This window comes from Strongylocentrotus purpuratus, unplaced genomic scaffold (genome assembly GCF_000002235.5).
Source record: "Strongylocentrotus purpuratus isolate Spur 01 unplaced genomic scaffold, Spur_5.0 spur5_scaffold_16, whole genome shotgun sequence".
Lineage (NCBI taxonomy): Eukaryota > Metazoa > Echinodermata > Echinoidea > Camarodonta > Strongylocentrotidae > Strongylocentrotus > Strongylocentrotus purpuratus.
The window spans coordinates 28,216,448-28,232,133 of NW_022145601.1; the positions used below are offsets into that span (position 1 = coordinate 28,216,448).

At 35.5% G+C, this 15,686-nt stretch overlaps 1 protein-coding gene across 4 annotated transcripts in view; it reads left to right on the forward strand.

Moving 5' to 3' along the window:
- The first annotated feature begins 362 nt into the window (after nucleotides 1–362).
- LOC586604 (agrin) overlaps nucleotides 363–15,686 on the forward strand; it is a 61,354-nt gene continuing 46,030 nt past the window's right edge. For all 4 annotated transcript variants that reach the window (XM_030987222.1, XM_030987224.1, XM_030987225.1 and 1 more), the window contains exon 1: nucleotides 363–395. The gene's annotated coding sequence lies outside the window, so the exon portion shown is untranslated. The remainder of the gene's footprint in view (nucleotides 396–15,686) is intronic.

A 15,686-nucleotide genomic window follows, 5' to 3' on the forward strand; every position in this document is an offset into this window, starting at 1 on the left:
CAATGACAAAACTTTTAAAAAAAAGCTAGAAGTAGGGCATCCCTCCTTTCTCAGTTTTCAAACTCTACCAGGTACCAGCACGTAGTCTGTTTGGAGCCAGAAGGGCATGTTCCCTGTGTTGAAGTAGACATTCTTCAAAAATTACAATTAGGTCATTAATTTATCACTAGAAACCAGGAAGCTTGCATATGATAATTGTATAAGTTTTAGATCAACTGCGTATTGGACAATACAAAATTGACTCTAACATGTTTTTTATAACTGTGTAACATTGTAATGTTATTGGAGTGTTGTTTTTGTTTTTCTTCTATTGCCTTTATCATTTACATTTTTTCTTCTTTTTTATGTTTTTTCTTCAGATGTTCCTTTTGTCACAAGAAAACCAGAGAAGAAAGGTAAGAAATCTCATATTATTAATGATGGCATTGTTTAAACTTACTACAAAGAGATTTCTAAATTGACAAATGAAATAGCTTTTTTATAAAATGTAACAATTAGTGCAAAAAAGAAATTGTTAGCAAGTGCAGTGACTGTATTTTAATCTCTCAAAAAACACTTTCAAATTGCACGTAAATATTTTGCAAAGTACCGGGTACATTAGCATTTAATTTTCACAATATGTGATGATGTGCTGATTTACAAAAAAGGTTATTTCATGAGAAATTTGTAATTCCCTAATGTTTTAACACAATAACAGCTTTAACGTCATCTCATATTTCGTTCCTATTTTCACGAAGTGAGGAAAATCTGCACGCAAATTGTATGCGATTTTCATTCACCACCGTCACTTCGTGAAAATAGGGACGATTTGTTGGAAGTCCTTAAAACGATTGTTCATCAAGTTATTATCATTTCATCATTTTTATTTTACAATGTACACTTTATTTTCTATGAATAACAATTCAGAAAAAAAATGCTTATTCAATGGTGTCTTGTTGCACAATTTTGCTCTATTTTCTCCATATTCTATTGCTCTTTGGGATATTTTCTCATAGTTATAAACACACCGATACAAGTTTGGTGTTATTCTATGTTATCAAGGGAAAGAATCAAATTGAGGTTAGCCTTTTATAGCGGTCCTGTGACCTATTTCGGACCTTTATCACAAAGCATTCATCAACCAAGCCAATTTTTTGACAAGATCTGATGCCCAGAGGGTCAAGTTTTCTCAATATTTTTCTCTCTTTCCTTTTAAGTTCCTCATTGTACATGCAAGCTATTCTATTTCATGTATAACTTGCATTTGAGAAGTGACAAATTACTTTTGTCAGTCATTAAATTGGCAACAAAACTCTTGTTGAAATGGGCATATTGTTATTAAATCATAAGTTAATGGTGTATACCATTATTTGAAAGATTTTGTAATTCACATAAAAAACTTTTTAATTAAAAAAAAAACAAACTTGAACTTTGAAGGGCAAAAGACTTAAAATTTCTTGACAATATACCGGTAGATAATTGTCAATGCCATTTGCTAAAATTTGAATATGGTGTGAAACGTCTGTTACAGATGATAACAGCTATCTGCTATATTCATTTAGAGTTTATGAATTAACTACTGGTATATCATCAGTCATTATCAATATTATTTTGAGGAAATGACACAAATTTAATCGAATCAAATTGAATATTCAATACTAACATTCTAGATCAATTATAAAAGTTAAGCCTTCAAATATCAATATCAAATTGTTCTACTGCAGTGTTTACAGATGTTATCTTTTTAAATTTAAAATAAAGACATACTTGGCTTGTGCCTCTGCAGCTGACAGAAGATTTGTTGCTTTACACCAGAAAAATTTGTAAAACATGATGTTTACACTAATGCAGCAATCCATCATAAAATCACAAAAGACCCGCTGAAATTAAACCATTTAACCTTGAAAAATCAGTTTGAATCATATGATGGGGAACAAATGAGCTGAATGGATTGCGAGATAGTAATGGTGAGATATGACTTCGAGCGTTTCTCTTAATCTTTCACATTTGTATTGATGTTACTTAGTCATCTTATCTGAAAGATTACAACCCCCTCTGGATCAAATTCCATATATTGTGTTGGTTGATATCGTACAAAAACAACATAGTGTTCTTTCAGCGGTGAAAGGTAGTAACAGCCATTTGAAATATCTGGGAAACAGATAATAAACAGAAATATGCTAAAATCTTTGATACTGACAATGAACATCAAACTGCATGAAATGTACGCTGTTATTGAGAAGTGAGAAACTAGAAATCAATAAATGAAACCTTCATTAGATTATAAAAGTCTTTTATAATATGTTTGGGAAGTATGTATCAGAACAACCACTCATTAATTTGTTATTTTTGCCTGTTCTTTAGAATTGTTATCCATCTACAGTGTACGTTGTTTTATTAGATTTGGTGCTGTGTAACGAGAAGTATATTGCAAAGTGTTTCAGTTTGAATATGCATTTTTCTGGCTCGAAAAGGAGCTCATTTTGCCGATAATATTGTCAAGTGGCTGATACAACCTTTCAGACTTGATCATGAAAAGAAACTGTTATAATAAAGTGGTGTTCTTATGAAAACATAGTGGTGACAGCACAGATAAAAGACACATTTATTGTTAGCAGTGATTTTTGTGTTGGTGTAGAGAACTAGGGACCATCTTGTATTCATCCTTCGCTTGAAAGGAGAGCAAAGTCCATAAATGGCAGATTTGTAAAATTATTGCTGGGAATTGCCAGGATAAGGTAGAATTCCATGATGCTCAGAGAGAACTGCAGAAGAAATATTTGTATTCTTTGCCATTTTCTTGCAATTGTTTTAGCTGAAATGTTCCTGTAATCCCTGTATCTCTCTCAATTTGGTATTTAGGGACAAACTAACAAATAAATTGGAAAGGTAAAACATGAAGTGCAGCATTCTAGAAAGTTCAATTTAATTCAATTCAATTTAAATGTTGTTAAAAATATCTCTTTAAAATATGTATCTCAACTTTTTAAAGCTTTCAATCTTAACTGTAAATGTTGGATTGAGCCTGAGGGGCACTCAGTTGGCACAATGTTCATGTGCAAATGTAAACAAGTGTGGAGACCTCCATCTTTAAAAGCACGACCATGAGTGACATGACATGACATCATTTAGAAATGAATTAAAGGGAAATCCACTCTGGCATTGTCTTGAACTGTAAAACACCAGAACAAAATGAATGAAACAGATAACAAGTGAAATTCAAGTAAGATCTGATAAAGGGTAAGCAATTATTTAAAATAAATAATAATGACAATATGTAAAAGTATCATCTCTAAGTGCTACACAATGCTTTACAGAAGTGGGGGATTTTTATTTATGAGTAAACTGGAAAGTGAATAATTTATTTATCATTTATACACTGTTAAAAAGCCTGCCGTCAGCTGAGAGTTATTTTGGAGTGTTAGAATGCTGTGGGCCAGAAAAGCATTAATTTGATTTATTTTTTAGTAAAAGAGCAAGAAATTAGAAAACTTGAATATTAGATTTGCATAATGAGCTACAATTTACATAAAATGCTGCTCAAACTAAACTTTAAATGGGTAATTGATGAAAGCAATCACGTATTCTTGTAAGCAAGGACATGATTAAATTCATTTATTCTATGCCAACAGACATAGAATACATTGACAGAGAAGGTTCATTACCATAAGTATTCAGTTTCCCATCACAAACTGTTCTTATTACCCAGGGGTGAATAGTCACATCAATGCTGTGTTCATACATCTGTTACATGAATAAGGATGTTTGTAACAGTGTTTTGAATTGTATCCCTCTCTCGTGTATGTATTTGTAATTTGAAATATGACAAGCTAGAAATAAAGTAAAAACTGCAAAGTGGTACCTTTTACAGGAAGGCTACTTGTCTACAGTGGCCATTTGTTGACCCAGTAAATGATATGAGGCAATGTCTTTTTGGCTCTCAACTATATGTAAGGCAGATACTTTCTTGAACAGGCTATGTGTTTGTAGTGGCCATTCCCCTATGGTGGTCTTTATAGATATGTTTTTTTTTTTTGTAGATTAATTCTATGGTACTGGTAATTCTGTCAAAAGTAATATAAGTAGCAGCAGTAGTATTACTCGCATCAATAGTCGAAGCAGCAGCAATGTTCAAGAGATGGTTTTGTGGAATGCTCACATATGAAAGTAACATTACGTGAGTGTGAATACCATTCAACCTACAACTATGTGAAGCATGAGTCATGGAGAGGCGATCCCGCGATCTGCGTAAAATGAAACGAAATTGATTGAATGCCGGAGCAGAGAATCCAGTCTCCGCATCGATAGACTCATCATGTGTGTCTCAAATTTTTGCTTTGGATGACTAAGGCTGATAAAGCAGTGCTGATCGATCGCCTTTGTCGCTCTTTTTTCTTGAAATTTGTCATTTAAGGGCTTTCATGAAAATGATACAGTCATTGCAGGGGTGGAATATGTTTGTGAATCAAAATAAGAATATGTTGGAGTGTATCACTGTTTTTAAATGGAGATGGAGAAGAAGAAATGTAAATAAAAGGAAATGGGATGGAGAGGGTTTGGAGGATTGGAAATTGATATGTGGTGGAGAAAACAGAGGTAATGGATTTATAGTTGTTTTTACCTGAGAGGAAAGGAGAAAATAGGGAGGATAATTGGTTACTACGGTGATAAATGCTTTCGCTGGGAGGGTATTGAATCTATTTGGTATTGGCAAAGAGGAAGAAGGAAAGGGTTGTAGAGGAAATGAAAGAGAAGAGAGAATAGACGGATACAGTTGATTGAAAGAGGAAGAAGGTATAGAGGAGAGAAGGGAAGGGAGAGGAGGACAGATTGGAGGGATGGCTTTATAGAGGAGAAAGACAAAAGTAAATGAAGAGAGAGGGAATGAATGAATAGGGAGAGAGAGAACGAATGATAAGGGGAAGGAGATCTGAGATGAAGAGACGGATGGAGAGAAACACAAAATGGAAGGAGCTAGGAAAAGGAGAAATATTAAGACTGAGTGAAGGAGAGAATAAAAGAGAGTGAGAAAGAGAGACATGTTTTAGAAAGGAGAGAGAGTTGGAAAAAGGATTTGGTGACAGGTGAAGAAGAATGAATCGAGAGGAAAGGAGAGGAAAGAAATAGAGAGTGGTTAGAGAAACAGGATAATGGAGCCAAGAAGGTGGTAACCATAGAAACAGGTTGCCCTTAGATACCACTTACCAGGCTCATGTTACACACTCTTGAACATTCTTCACCCTCTCAGACAACATCACATAGCATGATGAGAGTCAAAAGGGCTCAAGTCCATACCATATTCACAGCCATACGGTTACCTAATGTTCCCATGAGAAATTATGGTTGCATGAATATTGATCAAGACCAGCTGTAGGCTTTCATTGGAAAACAGAAACTGTCTTCTGCCCGCAAGAAGACCGTTGGAGCTATGTATTGTCAATGGCAATTACAGCCTTCTTGCGAGCAGCCGATGAAATGTACCTTTGCTTAACTCAGATGGAAACCATCTCTCTTTCAATTCAGATTCCTTCAAGTATGTTCTTCTGGCATTACTCCATTTCTTTGCAAAATAATGCTAAGCCTTGCACACGAGCTTCTACCCTAGAAAAAGAATCTTTCAATTTCCACCTGAGGTGCCTGCGGTCCATGCTTAATCTCGAGTGCTATTCAAGCCATAGTAGCTGTGCATTTACTATCAAAATATTCAACTTGAATGAAGTTTGTAGATGACACTGATTTTGGACCACTACCAATTGGTATTGTGGGAAGGGCAGAAAAGATCTTGTTATAAAATCTTTAAAAATTTGCTCTCACATGCCATCATGCGATGAGAAATTGGTATCAGGGATCATGTTCTGTTTGGAGCACTTTCTGCAAATGGTCATTGCTACATTTAGATAATCCTTTCTAGAGTAATGTTCTGAAACTCTGAAATCCTGACATTCTGAAGTTCTTATTGTTTGTAACAACAATACGATGACTAAAAGAATATTGCAATATATAACTTGCATATTAGATCACAAATAAGGTTTATATGATTATGTACTTTGTAATAATTTTAGAGATACAAACGGCTACAGGGTCACTACCCCCGAAAGCTACTAGAAAGAAGTGCCCCACTTAGGCCTCTAATTTGCTCCAGCAATTTCCTTTAGGGGTAGTTTTGTTTTGTTTCTAGTGGGAAAGAGCTCTCTGGAAAAAAAAGATATTTTGGTGGATGTTTATTTAGTATACTCAACATAGGTGCCATAGCCAGCTAATTGATAAAACTAAAATGCATTTTAAAAAAAAAATCTTAAAGATACCAATAACTTTTCTATAAGGCTTTTCAAGGGAAGAAGGGTCTTGAAATTGAATTATGTAGCATCCCTGCTAATAAAGTGCAAGGTCTTACCAGGGACCCCTATGAATAATAAGTATTCCACTGTGCTGGGCCAAAGTGGGATGTGTAGAGGTTTCCTCTGTTCTTTTCCTCCCAAATCCACCATAAAATCTACAAAGTCAGATAGTAAGGAAAACTGTAATAAGAGCAGAGAATATGCAGAAATTTTTAACAAAATTTATGGGAAAAAAATAGTGTAATTAATTATTATTGTCTGAACATCAAATTCAACTTTGCTAACAGTGGATATTCGTTGTGATTTTCAAACAAAAAGCTGGACTTTTCAGCAATACATGTATCAATAAAGCTGATGCCCTGATTGTATAGTCAATACCCTTTTACTTTGAACTTGAAGGATGTGATATCAATTAGGGCATTGACATGATAGTATCAGCTTGTATTCCTTGCTTTGCTCCTTCTAATAGTAACATAACATTTTGGGTGATATGCACCAAAGATTTAATGTTCATTTTTATCATTACTTTGAAACATTTTTCATACATCGTCTGTATTTATATGTATATATATATATATATATATATATATAGATAGATACATATATATAGGATTTGAAAAAATACTTAATCCAGAACAACATTAATCTGTTTATTTGGAATCAGAAGCAGGCTTAGAGTATAGGGAAATGCAATTTTGATTTCAGTATTCTGCAAATTCAAAATATTGTGCATTGCATTCATGTATTCCTTTACCTACTGTGAGCCAAAAGGATGCTCAGTGTATAGGGGAAAACAATTATGATCTAAACATATTGTAACTTCTGTAAAACAATCATGCAAAAGGGCTTGTTTTTCAATTTAAGAGCAAAAAATGTCATCAAACATATTAATTTAAAACCAGAAAGGTGTCAAGTTTGTAGGGAAATGCCAGTTTGATTTTGATATTTTCAATTTAAATTACAAAATCAGTTTGATAATACCTCCCTGGTAGTTAGCAGATTTTTTTTGTTAGCGGATCAGGATAAAATGAATAAACTTTAATTTACCACTTGCAATAAAAAATCAAAATACCTAATAATTTGGCTGTATTTTAGCATGGTGAAATTTGTTGGCATTTGTAATGTAATGGTAGTGATAGAGGACCCATTCTGACTGTATTAATATCTGATCTGGCCCAAATCCACATAAAGCCATGGCGCATCGTATGCACTTTCCAAATGCCACTAACTCATTACTTTCTCATTTATTCATTAAATGTGTATGGGTGGTTTAGGCTGGGAGAGTTCAGGGCGCCAGGGGCGGGGAGGGTTCAGAGATTGTAGGGTGGGGTACATGGTGTAACAGTTGGGAGGAAGGGGTAGGGAGAGGGAGGGGAGGGGCTGTAGATGACACCTGTAAGATAAAATACCAAGCCTTATGTGGTTTCTGTGAACATTTTTGTTAGGGGAGGGGTATCAGGGAGGGAGGGATGGGCAGGCACATGACACCTGTAAGATAACAAGCCAAGCCATGGTTCTTATGAGAATCTTAAAAGGGATGGGGGTAGAGGAAGGGTAGGAAGAGGAGAGGATGGAGGGTGAGGGCAACAGAACCTTCTGTAAATCAAGATCACAATACAGCTCTCTTTCCTATACAAATGGAGAGTTCTGAGATGATCCCTAAGTGTGACTGGAAGGGATAGTCTCTCACATTCATTGTGTTGTACGGAGAGCAGACGACATTGAAACTCAACAGAGCAGAGTGGAGTTTGGAATCGTCTCGTGACTCCACCACTTCTATTGGGCCTCCTAAGACCCTCCGGCCGGCCACTACAAAATTATTATTTCCATTGGAACAACACCCAGGACAAAAAGCCTGCCCCCTCTGGAGAGGAGAAGAAGAAAAGAGTTAGACAGCTAGCGCAGAAAAATAGAGCAGTGCATGGGTGCTGCGTTCTTGTAGAGACACAACCAATTTCTAGTTTGCTTCGCTGGACCGCGGAGGTGGGCCTGAAAAATTGCAAAGAAATGGTGAAAATCTATAGGAGTGCATCTTGAATGGAAGGAATGTGTTGATTTTGACACATATTTAGTGATCTATTTCTGCTTTGGAGTGAAAAGCATTTCTGTAGAAGTGAATCGGCATGCTTCCTGAGATTGATACCGTTTGTAATATTCTTTGGAGCAGTTTTCCCACAGTTCTCAAGGAATTTCGAGCAATGATGTGATTTTCATTCCATCCTTGGATCTGTGCTTTCTTCATGCATCTTGATGGGTATTCACCAAAATATTGGAGTTACAAGGAGAAAAGTGTTGTTTTGTTGAGAGGAGAAAATCAGTGGTGGAAAATTTGTTGAAATATCAAAGGATTGCATTTTTGGAATAAGGAGGACGAAGTCTTTATCTTGGAATAGATGGAAGATAATTGTCCTTGGAATTATCTTGTTCCTTTCTTTTTATTTTTCATTTGTTTTTGTAATTTAATAAATTTATACTTTCCCAAACTGCAGTTTTATTATGAAAGAGTTGTGAATATGAGGTGTTTTTTGTTCTTCCATTTATGGACGATCATTTCTAAACGAAATGATGTAATCAAGTTAAGAGATACTTATATCCAATAGTAATTAAAGGAGAGACAAACAAGTAAATTACAATTATGGTCATCATCTTCATCATTGACTTTCACACGATGATGAAACTCTCTCCCTCCACTTCAGTCATGGAGCATCCTCCTCATTTAGACCAACCTTACTGCTTTCTTTCTTCACCATAACCCTCCATTAAATCTTTGGTCTTCCTTTTCCTCTTCCCTCTTATGCCATCCACTTCGAGATCCCACGCTCTTTTCACATGTTCATCATCTTCCCGTCTCAACACATGACCCATCCATCTCAACTCAAGCCACTTCTCTTCACCACCTCAACCATAGTACCTAGCTCCAGACCCAATCTTTCAAATTGTGTAATTTTCTCAATCTCCTGTATTTGTAGAGATGTTAAGGAGAATCAAACAAGATGTTCAAAGGTTACAGGTTAACGTCATTGTACCAATATTATTGATTCATTTTATGGTATAGTCACATGTTGCTCTACATTATGAAGCATATCATTTTCCAAGCCCTAGTCAAAATATAATGGTCTAGTAGGATATTAGTGAAAAATAGCAAAAAAATATGTTTTTTTAAAACTATTTACACGCTGACATATATTGACATGTACTGTAGTCCTGAACCAATAGGATTTTTATGCTTGCCAAACGTGTGTACCCCACTTTTCCAAAGAATTGCATTCTTCTTGAGATTTGAATGAAATTGATATACTGAGTTTTTCTTTCCACTTTGGATTTAATTCCTTTCAAGTGTCAAATAGTATCATCCCAAACTAAACATCAAATGCAGTTTATTGCATTGTCACCTTAAGCAGGTATTAGTTCAAATCAAAATAATCCTTTTGAATTATATGTGAAGGCTAAAATCATTTTTACACACAATTGCAGCAATTACCAAAGTCCATGGCATACTTAGAAATCCAAATAAGCAAGCTGGAGATATTTGGAGCCATACTGCATTAGCATTCTGAAATTGCATTTTGACATCATAACTTTGTGTGATATTCTGAGAAAATTTGTTTATAGAACTGCTGCCAGCTGAAAATACAATCTGCATCATGGCAATTCTGTTAGATGGTCCTCTAGTATTTAAATTTTGACATTTTGAATTTCATTTTTACTCAATTTAGTAAAATTTGTTTGTATTACTGCTGTCGGCTGAATACTCACTTTTTAGCCAGGCAACTCTGTCGGAGTCAGTTCCATTTTGATAAAATTTAGACTCATTAATTTTGGCAAAACATCCTCATAAATTTGGATTCTCATGGAAATATTGTTTATTTCACTTTGCACAGGGTGCTGTATTTTAATACTTTACCATGTTAACTCTGTCAGAATCAAATCTGTTATGACAAACTTTAAACAGAACCTATTAGTATGGTACTCTTGAAAAAAATAAAAATACTCATTTTGCTGCAGTTTGCGTCACTATAACACTTTACTATCGTAATACTGTCAGCAAGAAATCTATTTGACAACATTTAGGGAAAAAAATGATAACATGATACTTAGAAAAAAATGTTTATGCTGCATTGAGTTTGCTGCATTTTAACACTTTACCATGGCAACACCTTCAGACTGAATATGCCTGTAGCTGTCTTGACTTAAATTGCAGGGAGACATTCTTGTCTATCTGTTATATTACCTAAGGACATTTGTTGGGAGATGATATCTGCATAGAATCAGGGTCTGTTATCATTAGCCTGAGTTAGTCAAAATAGCCCACTAATTCTGATCTGAGCAATTTTCCCTGATGACAGCTAGTGCCAGCTAATTCCCATCAAAGTCTTCAAATAGCTTGCTAATTCTGATCAAGGTAGGAATTTGCCCAGTGATAAGTAGCTCCAATTAATTTGCAGTACAGTTTCCAAAATAGCCCACTAATTTTGATCTGGGGAAATTAACCTGATCACAACTATCTTGAATTAATTCACAATGTGAAGTTTTCAGAATGGCCCTCTAATTTTGATTTAAGGAAATTGGCCTGATCACAAATAGCTCCAGCTAATTTACAGTTAATTAATTTTTTTAGATAGTTTGCTAATTTTGATCTGGAGAAATTTGCCCAATGACTACTAGCTTGAATTAATTTGTAGGAAAGAGGCAAATATTTCACCCTAATCATTTATGCTTTGGATGATCATTCAGGCCAAGATATTAGTCTGAGATATTACCCCTAGCAAACCAGGACTTGTTTGGCCAATTACCAGGCTGATTTGTCAGTGTAGAAGCACTCGGCTGTGGTACACTTTGGAGCTCAAGCTAATATCTCAAGTAAGCAGGCATTGTTTGACTCTTGCTAATGGAGATAGGGGAAAATTCAAAGTCAGATTGTTTTTCTTAATTTCTTAAGAAGTGGTCCATTATTTGTCAATAATCTCGAAGCTCGAGCTTGTTGAGACTAATGTAAATGTGCCTTCAGGGAACATTCATCCTCATGCAGTTGCCATGGCTACCGCATCATACCTTTTTTTAATCAGCATTTAATATTTTTGTAAATTGTGCTGTGGTTAAATGCTCATTTCATTTCAGCTATTGCGACCTTGGATAAGCAGTTTATGATATTGGATTTAAAGGGAAATATTATTTTAGAGAGAAAGAAAGGGGGAACATCTATAAACTAACATCTGTATGAATACTAATTTGAACTGTAGTGCTGGTTAGTTTTAATTGATTTCACCTACTTTATAATTAAATGAGATGAAAATAAACAATAATTTTCAGATGTCTTATCTGAATGAGGCTTAAAACGTTGTATGATAGCACAAGCTTAAGAATGTGTTCTATCTCTATAGCATGACCTAAAGAATATGTTTTATCTCTATTGCTTACTCATTTAAGAGAGATCTTATAGTTAGAATGTTAATTATGACATTAGATGGACCATTATTGATGTTCTCTCTGCCCCATGTAGAGGGCAATAGATGAAGAGTCACTATGGTTACATAAATCATTCAGCATCAATGCATCCATCTTCTTATTGCTGAATATGTGCTTAGTAGTCTAACAGATCAGACTTCTTAGAAGCAGGGCATGTAGAGGATGGTTTAATCTCCATTCTGACTGTTAATGACTTACTGTTCTACCATGATTAACTATTGTCTGTCGGAAGCCAGGAAGGCTTAGATATGTGATTAAAGAGTTAATGCTCTTCTTGCATTTGACAGACAAATACATATGTGTATTTCAGAAAGAAACCAAAGCTTAATGTGGGGGAAACAGAAGTGTAACAAATTAGGGCTGATTATTAAGGTTTCCTTAACGTAGAGGCTTTAATTACCTCTACCTATATTTGACACTCTCCACTTGTTTTAGTTTTGAAACCACAAATTGGTACTTCTGATATTCCTTTTATAGGATTCGATACTTTGTCAGTTATTCTAGTGGTTTACCAATATTTCTATTTATAGTTAATTTCTCAGAATTGCTACTATTAAATACTAGTTTCAGTTTGCAACCAGCTAGGATATAAATCTTTTATAGAGACAAGTAGTAATACCTTAGCACTTGTAAAGGTTTAAAAAAGAAGGTCCTGAAATCTCTCTTCAAATAGAAAATGGAGATATTGTTTTCCATAACACCCTAGAAAAAAAAAAGTGAGAACAGGAGACATGACAAAATGTTGTTTTTGTTCAAGAATGATGTTATAGTTTCCTGCTAACACCCAAAACCAAGATTATATTTTCTAATCTACTGTATAAGCAGTTATTTTTCGTGAATTTCAAGGATCATTCATTGATTGCGAATTTAACAACACACACAAATATTTCCAGCATGTAATGTCACATGGGAAAATCATTCAAGTAAGCCCTGTTGCATGTCGTACATAGCGTCTATACACAAGCACAAGCTGCCACAGGGTCGTGGGGTACATTTTGAAACCAAACTAATTGGGCACTTCAATATATTATTTTCATTTTCTTCTCCCGAAATATTTTATTTTATTATGATGATTGTGAAACTCGGTAATGAACTCATGATCCATGGAAATAGAATGATAAATATTGAAAAGTATTTAACGGGTAGTTGTTGTGGCTTTGCGCGAAGTTAACAACTTGCCAGTTTGTCCTGAAACCCTTGATCCGTGAAAATATCTTTGTGCAAAAATATTGGCTTAGACAGTATATTACTCGATCATCCCTCTGTAGTTGAGAAGACTGGGTCTGAAACGCAAACTAGCAGTCATTTACTAAGCTCAGATATATTGGTAATTCCTGAGGCCTAGCTAAACGAAGGGTTGTAGGTTCAGCTATACAGATACTGAAAGATGCTCAACATGGGATGGCAAGATGCGTTCCCACTGTAAACCATGATTTAATGAACGTTTTACGACAGAGAGAACGATAACGTAGTTAACATTTTGTGAAAGAGAGGATGTTTTAAGTATTGAAGTCTTCATGTATAGACTCAGCTGGCTTGTGGAAAAGTGCTAAGTGTATAGACTTTACTTGTGCCTGCAAGAGAGTAAACGGGCGAATGCCGATTTTCAAGATTATTTGTAAGAAAGTGCAGTAGACCTGAATGAAACATACCACATACAGTAGAGATGTATGAGATGATGCAGGGAGGTGCATGTGTTCATGTTAAGGAAAGTCATGTTTTGGAAACGTTGAAGTGAAAACTTTATGTTAGCTTGTATAGGAGGGCTGATAATAGATAGTTCAGTGCACTTTAGTTTTGAGTTGAAAAAAGGAAAGAGAAAACGGTAAAAAATATCAGTTAAAATAGGAGAAGACAGAAGTGAAAGATGAGGGAGGATGGAGGTGTAAGATACGCAGACATCAGTAGAATTGATAAAGCTTCCCCAGCTCAGCTCCACTGGGAAAAAAATTGAAAGCAATAAATCAATTTAATGTAACAAGCCTAATTGGAGAGAGAGATATTTCATACATGTATTTGCAAATGATCAGGGTAATGGAGGAAGGAGGAGAGATGGAAGGAGGGAAAGAGTGAGGGAGGTAGTGAATGAAATGGAGAGAGAAAGAGAGGGGGGGAGGATTGTGTGTAATATAGAAAAGTATGTCAAAATAAATTGAAATGGTAGAAAAAGGGATGAAATATTACAAGAGTAGATGTCATAGACAAGCGAATATGTGACACTTTTCCTGATCCAGCATTGGGAGGAGACTTGTTATCATAAATGATCATTTAATATTCTGTAGTATTGGTAACTACATCGTAATTAAAGAGTAGATGGAGGAATAGAGGGAGGAATAGAATGAAGAAGGAAGAGAAAGATAGAAAATAGAGAACAAGAGAGAGAGAGAGAGAGAGAGAGAGAAGAGAGAATGACCAAATGGGATGGTCAAGAAGATATTGAAAAAGGAGATTAAGGTATGAATATGAATGAAAACAGAGAAAAATTGAGGAAAACATTGAGAGGAGGGTTGTGTGACAAGCCAAATCATTTGAAGTAGACATTGTCCCCCTATAAGATGTCATCAAGGATTGAGAGAAGGATGGGTAGACATTGTGAATAATTCCTTCAAGTGAGAAGAGATCAGAAACCCAAGAAGTAAGAGTACATCACTTCATCCACGAGTGGTCATGACAGTGACTCACGCTACCCCTCCAGGCGATGCCCTCCTCATCACCGTTTGAATGTGATGCACAGTTCTTACCTAGCAATGGACACTTACAATCTATTCCCCACAATCCTAGCTACAAGTCTGGTTTTCCCTTTACATACATGCATTCAGTCATTTGAAGTGCAAGTTCTGAGCATTATGAAACTGATAAATTTGCCAAGCTTGGCATAGCTTTACATGATTACTATTATTACCTTCCTAATTCCTCCTCTTTCTTTTTAGAAATACTTTAGTCTATCACAAATTATCTCTTGTATTAACCCGACACCCACAAAATGTGTAATATCAATAAATTTGTATCTTTAATAATGCATAGGGTAATCTGAAATAACTGGCATGTATCGAAAATCATATTTTGTTCAGGTGAAATTATTTCAGGTCAAGGCTCTTTTTGCATAATGAAGGATTTCCTTCTCTTTTCACCAGAGGTTAGCCCCCCCCCCCCCCTTCAAATATTTCAATCTCGTTCAATCATTAGAGTAGCGGAGGTGTCAGGCGTACATGCAGTTAGCCAGCTGCACAAAGAGAGGGAAGGTGTGATTTCCGCAAGTTGGGGGTATAAAGCTACAAAGTTAACACCTTCCCATGGTGGCTTTGTGTGGTGGGGCAGGTGTTAAGATATGCTGGAATATAGCATTCTATTCAGCGTCGCCGTCGATGTTGGTTATTTCCGCTGCTGACTTCGCTGTGGCGTTTTCTGTAGAGCTATTTGCAAACTGATCTGATATTTTGGTGTTGTACATGTGTACTGGCTGGAATTTCCTTTCCTTTATTTTATACATATACTTGTTCTTACTTACTTGTCAGCCAACACATCCCCCCCCCCTGACTGTCTCTTTCCACTTCATCTATCTGTTTCTCTCCTTTTCTTCTATTTTCTCCTATGCTCTTGCTCTTTCTGATTCTCTCTCTCCCTCTCTTTCTCTCTTCTGTGTTTGTCTTCTCTCTCTCTCTATCTTTGTCTTATTTTTCTATCCCTCTCTTCCTTTGATTTTATTTCTCTTTCTCTCTCTCTCTCTCTCTCTCTCTCTCTCTCTCTATTTATCTTTATATATATATATATATATATATATCTCTCTCTCACTGTTCAATTTTCTCCCCCTTTGTGCCCTCTTCCTCTCGAACCACTCTGTTGGTCGACAGCGTACAAAATACACATTTCTCTTTATTTCTCTTTGTATGTTCTTTGTGTATG